The following is a 12362-nucleotide window of genomic DNA, read 5'->3' as shown; positions in this document are numbered from 1 at the left end:
TCTTATGTACAACCCTCTATCATATTACAAAGTATCACTCAGAAGTTTCAAATGTTCAGAAATTCTAAACCCTAACCAGGGTGAGTGAGGTAATGACTCTAAAAAGCACTATTAAGTACCATTCGGGGGTGTAAAACACTCATGTTGAGGCTTAACGGGGTTTACAAACCTTGCATTAAGAGGCTAAACACTAACAAAGGTCACAAATAAAGTATTTCTCAATCTCTCTCGCTCTCTCTCCCAAATCTCTCTCAAAATCAGTTTTCACTTTTTATAATCACTCGGGGCATCCCGACCCTTAACTTAGTCAAAAACCACTCGAAACGGTAAGAATATTAGAAAAACAACAATATAGGGCCGAACCCCCTTAGGATCGAAGCCCCACCTTAAGGACCAAACCTACCTTCAATCTACCTTCGGTCCAGACTACTCTCGGTTCCGACTGTCTTCAGTTCTATTCAGTCAACATCGGTTCGATTCAAGCCACTTTGGACCAAATCCACCTTCGGTTCTATCCGAGAACTTTCGGTTCTCAGCCTCATGGACCAAGACCTTTGCTTCTGACCCTCAGAACTTCACAGGTTCGCCTCTTGGTCCCGGTTTTGACCACTTTCGCGTTTTAAACCCATTTTTGATGATTTTGACAATGGATTTTCACCCAAACTTATATTTTAACATATTATACCCCATAAATTCATATTTTAATCATATTTTAGGGGAAAACTTAATGGGGATCATATCTATTGTATAAGATATTATCTAAGAGTGGTTGACCTTTCCCATAAAGCTATGACAACTTCCAGTCAATATTCACACTTTACCATATCAAATCACTATCCTTTTTATGCATCTTCCAACACTCCATTAGATTTACTTCCACAAAATCCACTTAAGACTCCATATTCTTCACCTTTTCCCAAAAGTTTCATTCATCACATTAAAGGATCAAATATACTCACTCTCCTTCTTTCTCAACTATGAACCAAGAACTTCAGGAAGTCACGAACTCTTCCTCCATTGTTGGTAAGTTCTACATTTCCACTCTTGAATATTCTACACACCCTCACTCAAATCATGGATTCCTTATACAAATATCATCATATTTGTTTTTAGGATCTTCAAATCCTCAAGCATCCTCCAAGTGTTCTTGACTTTGAAACCTCTTTTCTTCAACATCCATCTCAAGGAATCACTCAAGGTGAGTTCATACCCCTATATTTTCATGTTTTCTTCTAGTTTTAGGTGGGAGAATACACGTTACAACACCAAAACATACTCAAACTAAAATAACAGTTTTCAACAAAAAAAGTTATGACTCATTCACGAACTTTTTTGACCATCTTAAACTCCATAACTTTTAAAATTGTTCAATATGATAATAGCTCGGGTTTATACCTTTCAAATGACTACTTGCACATGTTCAAACGATTTTTCTACAATTTATGGTGATTTTTACAAAACTTCCTATCACTATAGCAAATATTTCGGACCAGTCAGTGAAAATGGTCATTTTGACACAAGTTAGGAATTATTAAAAATCATAATATAAATTGTGAGTATACTAGACACATTTTCGGAACTTCTGGAGTTTACGGATTTAGATTTCAACTCATGATGATTTTTCTGTGATTTTTACAAAAACAATGTCAGAAAAGTGAAATTAGATACAAACAGTTTACAAGTTATCAACACTTTGTAATGTGTTGAGCAAAGTGTTTATCCATGATGACTATATTATTTACTTGTATTTTCTATTAAGTTACACTTAAATAACAGAAATATTCATTCATTATAAGGGTTTTTATTCATTACAAACATACAAGATGAACTATGACAAGTATAGTTTATGTTTTGTTACATTACAAATCACTACAAACGATTCAGTTTTCACTACAAAAGAGTTGTTTCATCACTATAACATACATGATAAACTATAATAGGTATAGTTTAGGTTACATCAACTCTACGAATTTACTAAGGATGGTTATATTCCTACTACAATCAGGTTTATCAATTACACTACACGTAAACTCGTTAAATCCGGTTGTGAGGCACTACTTTATTGTACTCTTAGAGTACTGGTTAAAAATCATACCGTTATAGCCAGAGTCTCTTGTAGGGAGAGCGTGATACTTGTATATAGATCTATATTGAGATTGACAACCCACACTCAAGTTGCTTGCAACAGCTCGGCTGACAGGTCAGGGGTAACAAATGTCATAACATTCCGACACCTGAAGAACGTCGTAACAGGTCAACTATGTCACAGTATGGTTATAACAAGTCACATAGGGAAATAACAATACACATAGTTTACGGGGATCTCTATGTTTAAATGGGGTTTTATTTTAATAAAACTACATACACTATTTTAAGTATGGTAAAATACTTGTACATGTTGGGTCTTGGGTCTTAAGACCGCAACACATTTTATGAGGAAAATATTGGATTTTCTTGTGTATACCTTACATTTACAAAGAAAGGATTTCTACTCTAAATACAAAAGCTTATGAGCTCACCAACTTAATTGTTGACACTCTTTCAAAATTTTCTTGTATTCTCAAGTAATCAATAAAAACAGGTGACTACCAGCTTTTGAGGATGGAACGCTTCGGCGTTAGTCAAAACATTTTATCATTATATTGTAATCGATTTTGAAACATGTACACTTATAAAACCATGTAACTTTCTCGATTAAATTTATGATGATTGTATTTACTTTGAGCACTATTATACTAATTGTTGTGATACTATACATGAAGTCCTCCACCCCCGTACGTTTCCGCCATCCTTGGTTTGGGGGTGTGACACCGTCCGATACACGAACTGCATACTGATGAGTTGACCTGAATACCCCTATTCTCCAAAGCCACAATTGCTGAAATTCTACCTTGTACAACTCTCCAAATAAAGCATAACACCTTGATTGGGACCACCTTACTCCATTTTATTAATGAAGTGTCAGGAATGTAAACATGATGTTTATCAATAATTTGCCTAAGTGAGATAAACGTGTACCTGCCATCAATCGTTAACTTACAGCTCCAGTGGTCTGATCCCGGACCTAGAAGAATGTCTGATATGTCACTTGTAAGAGCACTGACAGCAGGTTCTAAGCCAAGATTAAGAGGTTGAGACTTCCAATTCCAAGCATGATTTGGTCCTGATATTCTGTCAGATACCGAACATCTTTTTCTAGATTCCAATTCAAATAAAAAGGGATATTTTTCTTCTAAGTTCTCTGAACCCAACCATGAATCTTACCAAAATATAGTTTCATTCCTCGGTCCAATCTCCAATTTGAAAATATCATGAACTTCTAATCCATGCTTTAGAAATTCCTTTTTAATTCCTCCAATGGTGTTCCATACCCCACTAAACTTTTATCTAGATAAGTATTCGAAGGGCTTATTTTCTAAGTTGTGAATCCCATTAATTACTTGAGCCCAAAGAGAATGATTCTCATTTTTAGTCGCCACCACCATTTCACAAGTAACCCAATGTTTAACGCTTGTATGGAGCCCACTCCCAATCCCCCGTTACTTTTTGCTGCCAGGACCTTCTCCTAACTTACCCAGTGTATTTTCTTCCTATCATCACACCCACCCATAAGAAAGCTCGTCTAATTTTCTCCAACTCGTCTAATACACCTATTGGAGCTTTGAATAATGATGAGTAGTAGGTTGGGAGATTACCAAGGACTAACTTTATTAAAGTTAATCTTCCTCCAAATGAAAGGGTTTCCATAGAGAGAGTTTATGTGACAACCATTAAATTCAAGTCAAAGTCAAAATCAACAAGTCAAAGTCAAGTCAACAAGTCAAACCAGACAATCTTGTATAATACTTGTATGATTAAAAATTATTCTATGAAAACGTACATTTGTATGTCAAGAATTCGAGTGTCTCGGTAAATCTATGTTTTTATAAATGTGAAACCCTAAGAAGGGAGTTAAACACATCCAAGTATGTGAAATCTCTCCCAAATCTCTCCAAGTATGTGAAATCTCTCCTAAATCTCTCTAAGTATGTGAAGTCTCTCCAAGTATGTGAAATCTCTCCAAGTATGTTAAATCTCTCCCAAATCTCTCCAAGTATGTGAAATCTCTCCTAAATCTCTCCAAGCATGTGAAATCTCTCCTAAATATCTCAAAGTATGTGAAATCTCTCCCAAAATCTCTTTCAAACTTTTTATAGTCATCCGGGTCATCCCGACCCTTAACTCGGTCAAAAATCACGCAATACGGAAAGATTTCTTGAAAAACAGCTAATTAGAAACGAAACCCCTCTTAGGTACCGAACCTCTTAGGAGCCGAACCTCTTAGGAGCCGAAACCCTCCTGTTAGAACCGAACATGTCAGAAGCGAACCCTCCTCAGGACCGAACTTGCAAGAAGCCAACATACATCTCGGACCGAAGCTCAGCAGACCGAGACCTCGGACCTTCGGTCCCTCCCCCTCGCACCTTCGGTCCTTACTCCTCCTCTCGGTTCCTTCTTTCCCTTCTTTCAGTTGTCACTTCCTTAGAGCCGAACCTCGCAGGTTCGGTCCATAATGTCTGGTTTTCGACTACTTTCGCCTCCGAAGCCCGTTTTTGACGTGATTTTTTTCACCAAATTCATATTTTTACCATTTTTAACCCCCATAACTCATATTTTATTTATTTCTCAAGGATTTATTAATTAAAAATTATTATTTTATATTAAAAGGATATTACCCCACAAGTGGGTCAAGTGTGCCCGCTTGCCTTCCATGTGTCATCCTCTCATTAGCCCAACCTTATCCACATCACACAAACCAAGGTAAACATCATTTCAACCTTGCCACTTGCTCCAGCAACCTCTATATAAAGAAATCCCTGGAGGATTTCTTTGTTCACTTTGATCAAATCAAACACTTATACACTTCTCAAACCTTCAAAAGAACCTCTTTTTCTCTCTACTTCCAGCCACTTTTTGGAAGTGTTCTTGAGCTATTACTTTACTTTTTGGTAAGTAATGCCTCTATACTCAAGTGTTATTCCGTGTTTTCATAAGATCCTTGAATCATCTACACCCATTTTAACACCAAAAATCGTTCGTAGGATCATCCAAACTTTCATGTGTTCATCAAGTGTTCTTGACTTGATACTCCTCGTCTTCGACCTTCCAATCTTCCAAGAATCACTCAAGGTGAGTTCATACCCCTAAATTTTCCAGTTTTCTTTAGTTTTCAGGGGGGGGGGGGGGGGGAATACAAGTTAAAACACGAAAACATATTTGAAACTTAACTTGACAGCTTACAACAGAAAAGTTGTGACCTGTTCACGAACTGCTTTACACAACTTAAACTTAATATTTTTCAAAACTGTTTAATATGAAAATAGTTCAGGTTTATACCTTTAAAATGACTACTTACACATCTCCATACGATTTTTCTACAATTTATAGTGATTTTTACAAAACTGCTTGTCACTACAACAACGTATTCAGACCAGTCTGTGAAAATAAACGTTTTCACACTGGTTTGAGACCACCAAAAATTATAAGAATTTTTATGAACATAGTAGACTCTCTTTACAAACTCTCAGAGTTTACGGAATCAGTTTTCTACTTACGATGATTTTTCTATAAATATTCTAAAATAGGGATGATAGAGAGTAAAATTTACCAAAAACAAGTTTAAGAGTTATTCACACTTTGTAACATGTCGAGAAAATTACGTAATACTAGGGTTAAGTATACTTAGTATTTTATTGACATTTTATTTCACTAAGAAATAAAAATCATAACTATAAAGGTTTTTGCATCATAACAAAACATTCATGTTAAACTATAATAGGTATAGTTTGTTAGTCACATTCACCTACATAAAAAGGAAAACACATACTTTTACAAACAAAAATGGGTTTTGGTTGCTTAATACATAAAATTGTTAATGAAAAAATTTGTTAGGTATTCTCCTTCGAGGTACTCCTAAGTACCACAGAAAAGTCATGTAGTTATAATCAGAATCTCTTGTAGGGAGAGCGTGATAGTTGTGTATAGATCTATATTGGGTCTGACAAACCCGCACCTAAGCTGCTTGCAACAGCTAGATCGGAAGGTCTGTGGTAACAAGTGTCATAACAATTCCGACGCCTGAAGAACATCGAGTACGAGGTCTTCGAGTTTTAGCATGGTTATAACAACTAACATGGGGTATTAACAAAACATAAAGTTTACGGAGACCTAAGAACCACACACACACACATACGCACACACCAAAAGGAGTTTTATGCACATTTAAAACCATGTATACTATTTTAGGTACGGGAATTTACTTACAAAAGTGGATTCTTAATTCATTAAAGACTACAAACTATCCTTTTGAAAATACAGAATCTACCAGGTTAAGCGTCATCACTCGCAAAGTGAGGACATCTTCAAACTAGTTTTCTTAATAGCAAAACCACACAATTGTAAGCTAAGTATGGTGCTTACACTTACATATTTCAGCCTTGGTTCAATAAAGGCTATAACACACTTTATGGAAAATATAGGATTTTCTGGAAACATTAGAGACTTAAGAACCACACAAAAAGGGGTTTTATGCACGTTCAAAACTACATATACTATTTTAAGTATGGAGATTTACTTACGAAAATAGGGTCTTAGTAAACACATAGTGGATCTGTTCGATCTAAAAACTTTACTAACAGGTATACACCGAGAAATCGCACCAGGAGCGTATTTTGCTTACTAGTCTTTCGAATTTTGAAACGTTCTTTAATAACATGAGAAACACAAATATAACTTGGTCTTAAGACTCTAAGGCAACAATTCATTTTTCCAAAGAATAAAAGGACGTATCTCTTTTACAACAAAATACTTATGCACTCATCAACTTTAATGCTGATACTCTTTCAAACTACTTGTATTCTCAGGAAATTAGTAAGTCAAGTATCCATACAGGTTTCGAGAAGACGGAGCATCATAGTGCCAAGTCTTAGTTTTGTTGTTGCTTTTGAAAGTTAAACTTATGTAAAACAATTACAATGTAAACTATATGTTATCAATGAAATGGTTGTTGTTTCTTTGATTAATATTGTACAATTTTTGTGATACTGGGCATGACGTCCTCCGCCCCCGAATGTTTCCGCCGTTCCGGTTTGGGGGTGTGGCAGTTTAGATTGAATTTTTTTATTATTGGCTTCCAATATTTAATCAGATTCATATTGGCGCCAACTAGAACTCCAAGGTAGTTGAATGGAAGAACACCCGCATCACACCCTAATAGGTTTGCCCAATTCACAATTTCTTGCGAGGTGGCACCAATACCGAATACCATTGATTTATGAAAATTATCTTTGAGACCCGATGATATATGAAAGCACCTTAGTATGCACACAAGGTTCTTGAGGTTAGCTCGAGACCATTCACCAATGAACAACGCATCGTCTGCATAGAATATGTGAGATAGTGTTGGTCCATTGCCTAGGATTTGGACCCCTTTAAAAATCCCTTTATCACAAGCAGATTTGAGAGCTACACTTAAGCCCTCGATAGCAATAATGAATAAGTATGGCGAGAGAGGATCCCTTTGCCGGACCCCCTTAGATATACATAATTCTTTCGTTGGAGAGCCATTGATGATAACCGATGCCCTACATGAATTTAGGCAACCCCGAATCCACATCCACCGTTTGTTCCTAAAACCCAACTATTCAAGAACTGAGACTAGATATTGCTAATTCAACGAATCAAATGCTTTGTCAAAATCTACCTTGAAGAGTAAGATTTTTTTTCGAGTTTGCTTTGCCCATGAACAAACCTCATTAATCATAAGGGGACCATCAAGTATACAACACCCTTCCACATATGCCGACAGTACATCACAAGTTATCCCCCCAATTACTGACTTCATTCGAGTGGAAAATATCTTACTTATGATCTTACTCAAGCATCCGATTAGGCTTATAGGACGGTAGTCATTCAAAGATAGCAGGTCTTTAATTTTAGGAGCAAGTGTGATGAATGAGGAGTTACACCCCTAGCTAGCGAACCAAACACTTCAAAATGCCTCACGAAATTCATCACATCACATTTGATAATGTCACAATATTTTTTAAAGAACTTAAAGGTGTAGCCATTAGGTCCTAGGGCATTTTCGCTTTCACGGTCCCAAATCGTAGCCTTAACCTCCTCTAGACTGAAGGAGGATTCACTTTTGATGACGTCCATCATTGAGATTGTTTTAAACAGTGGGTTGATAAGTTTGGGTCTAGAAACGTGATATTCCGTAAATTTTTTCTTGTAAAATCTAAAAACTTCCTCTTTGACCTTGTTAACCTCGGTTGTCCAACGGCCATTAATCATGAGTCCTTGCAAAAAATTCCTTCTATTTTTAATGTTAATGTATCCATGAAAAAATTTTGTTATTTTCGTCCCCGTCGATGGTCCATTTGATTCTAGCTTTCTGTTTCAGGTCGAAAGTCGCCAATCTTTCCAACTCTGTTATCTTTTTAATCGCATTGTTCCATGTATCCACTTCATTAGTAGAATGAGGTTTGGATTCCACAAGCTTCTCTATATCTTTAACCAGAATCTTTGTACCCTTGAGCTATTTTATTTTTCTTTTTTAACCCTCATCCTTCCTCCACTTCTTAACCATCTCCTTTAAGAATCTGAGTTTGGCAGCCAAATAAGCATCAGGAGTTCCAAACCCCATAAATCTAATCCATGCATAGTTTACAACTTGATTAAAACCTTTTCTTAGAAGCCAAGAGTTGAAGAGTTTAAATGGGATCATACCAAAGTGTTAAGTATTTGAGATATTGAAACTGATTTGACATTTTGTTTATTTAGGGAAGCCTTTTTAGGGTTTTATATTTTTGGTAAATGTTTTATGTTCCCTATAAATAATCATTAGGTTAGATTTTGATTAAGCTTTTTCCCAAAAAAGGGTTTCTTTGTACGTCCTATTCCAAATTAATAAGAAACAAAACCTTTGTCAGATTACTTGCATATTATGGTGATTGATTTATGATTGTTCTTCAAATTCCGTATTCGTCATCTCGTCACTATTCCCAACACAAAGTCTGATACAACATACAGTAGAGTAATGGGACTGTGATTAAATAACTCTCGCGGGTGAGTCGTTACAACACTGAGGGGAAAAGAGGTTAAGTAGTTTGAGCAAACCAAGAATCTATCAAGCTTGCTTAGTTTGGAATCCGCACGGCTCATAAATGTAAACTTTTCCCCACCCATATTGAAATCCTTTAAAATCAGCTCCCTGGATGAATCTGTTGAAGGCAAAAGCGCTAGAAGGGCAAAATTGGGAATTACACCTCTCTCCAGGATGCCGCACGACATTAAAATCCCTAAACACTACCCACATGCATGGTCTTTCATTTTTTATCCTTAGTAGTTCCTTCCATAACTTCTTTTTTCACACGGGGATTGTGGACCGTAAACATTAACTATATTCAAGTTTTCATCAGTGTTCTTACACTTACCAATTACTATTAGGAAGTGACGGTTCTTGATCACATCTAATTTTTGGAAACATCTGGTGTCCCATATAGAGATGAGACCACCCGACCGACCATTGGAATCAATGCCATCAAAGTCGTATTCGTTTGAATCCCAACATCCTTTTGCATTAATGTTTGAAAAATTAGATATTTGAGTTTCTTGTAGCCCAACAAAAGTTGCTTTGTGATGAATCTTCAGCCTTCTTACCCAATTCACTTTCACATCCTCACCGACCCCCTTACATTTAGTGACAGGAAATCCATTGCTTGGGAGTGTTGACACCTAAACCGCCCACAACCTCAGCAAGAATGTGGTTATCAACCTCCATTTGAAACCCAATTTCTTTCCCTATAGCCACCATTTGCATAATTTCATCTGAGATAGTCTCTTCTGATCCCCAATGTAGTTCTGAGTCGATGATCTGATGGTTGGGCTCTTATTGAGATCCAACGATACATTATTGTTGGGGGAGCGAGAGTCGTTGCCATAATGGACTGAATAATTGTTGAACGTTGGAGTAGCAGTAATGAGGGAGGGACGATAACCTCTAGCTCATTTTCTCTTTTTAATTTTAGGTTCACTGCTACTATGCGTTGTACTAGATGTCAAGTCGCCTCTTTGGGCTGTGAATATGTTTTGGGCTGATGGGGTAATATTAGGGATCGGTCCAATATGCTCTAGTGACAACATATTATTACTAGGCCCAACATCATTTAAAATAGGCTCCACACCAAGATTATTCGTACCTGTTACACTTCTACCTACTGTATCTCCATTTAGCACGTCATTCTTTAAATCGTGAAGAATTCCAATTCCACATTTATATTCGTTGTTTCGTCATTATTACCTTTGTTGACTAATTTCGTGTCTTGGGGAACCACATCCGTGGACTCTATAGTAGCCTCGTTTACATTCTCAAGATTCCCCGGAGACTTTACCTTGCCTTCATGACCAATCATCTTCTCCGGTTGAATTTCCGGTGTGGCACCCAACCAAAATTCCCCTTCCTCTATTACGTTATCGTCTTTATGCATCAACGTATCTGATACTCCTTCGTCCTCATCCTTTCCTTCACTATCCTTCGAGTCATACTTTCCTTCCATTTTTTCGAATAGGCAGGGTTTGAATGGCAACCAATCATCTGTATACTCAACGACCCTGACTGAGTGTAATTCACCATCTACGCTGATTTGGAACTCTTCATTGGCCCACTTCTTTCTCGATGTGATTACTCCAACTTTGCCCATGGATAGATCTCTCTTATTATGAATGTTATCGAATGAAATTGTGACTTTCCCGAATCTACTGACAATACCGGAGAAACTGTCTTCACCCCAGTTTTTTAGGGGAACACCATTGATTTTAAACCATGCCAACCTTTCATGGCTTGTATCCATTTGCTCTCCTAGTACCATCCACTTAAACCATTCTTGCCATCTACCTTTGTCTTCTAAAAATTCACAGGCTTCCTTCGATGATTTAAATTTAATGGCAATTCTTAGACCTCCAAGATATTTTGTTCCATCGTACATGAGGGTAGGTGATGGAAAATTGGCAATATGATCAAGACTATAGGCCTCCCCAATCAGCAATTTCTTTCGTATCCATTTGCTGGGGTAGGTGCGTTGTACTAGACGTCAAGTCGGCTCTTTGGGTTGTGAATATGTTTTGGGCTGCTGGGGTAATATTAGGGATCAGTCCAATATGCTCTAGTAACACCATATTATTACTAGGCCCAACATCATTTAAAATATGATCCACACCAAGATTATTCGTACCTGTTACACTTCTACCTACTGTATCTCCATTTAGCACGTCATTCTTTAAATAGTGAGGAATTCCAATCGCCACATTTATATTGGTTGTTTCGTAATTATTGCCTTCGTTGACTAATTTCGTGTCTTGGGGAACCACATCCGTGGACTCTACAGTAGCCTCGTTTACATTCTCAAGATTCCCCGGAGACTTTACCTTGCCTTCATGACCAATCATCTTCTCCGGTTGAATTTCCGGTGTGGCACCCAACCAAAATTCCCCTTCTTCTATTTCGTTATCGTCTTTATGCATCAACGTATCTGATACTCCTTCGTCCTCATCCTTTCCTTCACTATCCTTCGAGTCATACTTTCCTGCCATTTTTTCGAATAGGCAGGGTTTGAATGACAACCAATCATCTGTATACTCAACGACCCTAACTGAGTGTAATTCACCATCTACGTTGATTTGGAACTCTTCATTGACCCACTTCTTTCTCGATGTGATTACTCCAACTTTGCCCATGGATAGATCTCTCTTATTATGAGTGTTATCTAATGAGATTGTGACTTTCCCGAATCTACTAACGATACCGGAGAAACTGTCTTCACCCCAGTATTTTAGGGGAACACCATTGATTTTAAACCATGCTAACCTTTCATAAATTGTATCCATTTGCCCTCATATTACCATCCACTTAAACCATTCTTGCCATCTACCTTTGTCTTCTAAAAATTCACAGGCTTCCTTCGACGATTCAAATTTAATGGCAATTCTCAGACCTCCAAGATATTTTGTTCCGTCGTACATGAGAGTAGGTGCTGGCAAATTGGCAATATGATCAAGACTATGGGTTTCCCCTATCAGCAAATTCTTTCGTATCCATTTGCTCATAACAATTTCAGGGTTGAGTAGGATGGGGGGAGAATTGTTATGACAAACTTCTTTAGTACCTGATGCCACCTGCGCAAAGGTCCTGGAGTCTCTAACACCATTCTTGGCAATGAAGGTTGTCTAAGGTTTAGCTTGTCAACTTCGTAGAGGTCTTCTAATGTGAGTATTATCCTTCTGGTATCTGGCCAAGTTAGAAGAAAGTGTTATGCCCTGAAGTA

This window comes from Lactuca sativa, chromosome 3 (genome assembly GCF_002870075.4).
Source record: "Lactuca sativa cultivar Salinas chromosome 3, Lsat_Salinas_v11, whole genome shotgun sequence".
Classification (NCBI taxonomy): Eukaryota; Viridiplantae; Streptophyta; class Magnoliopsida; order Asterales; family Asteraceae; genus Lactuca; species Lactuca sativa.
This window is presented reverse-complemented; position numbering follows the sequence as displayed.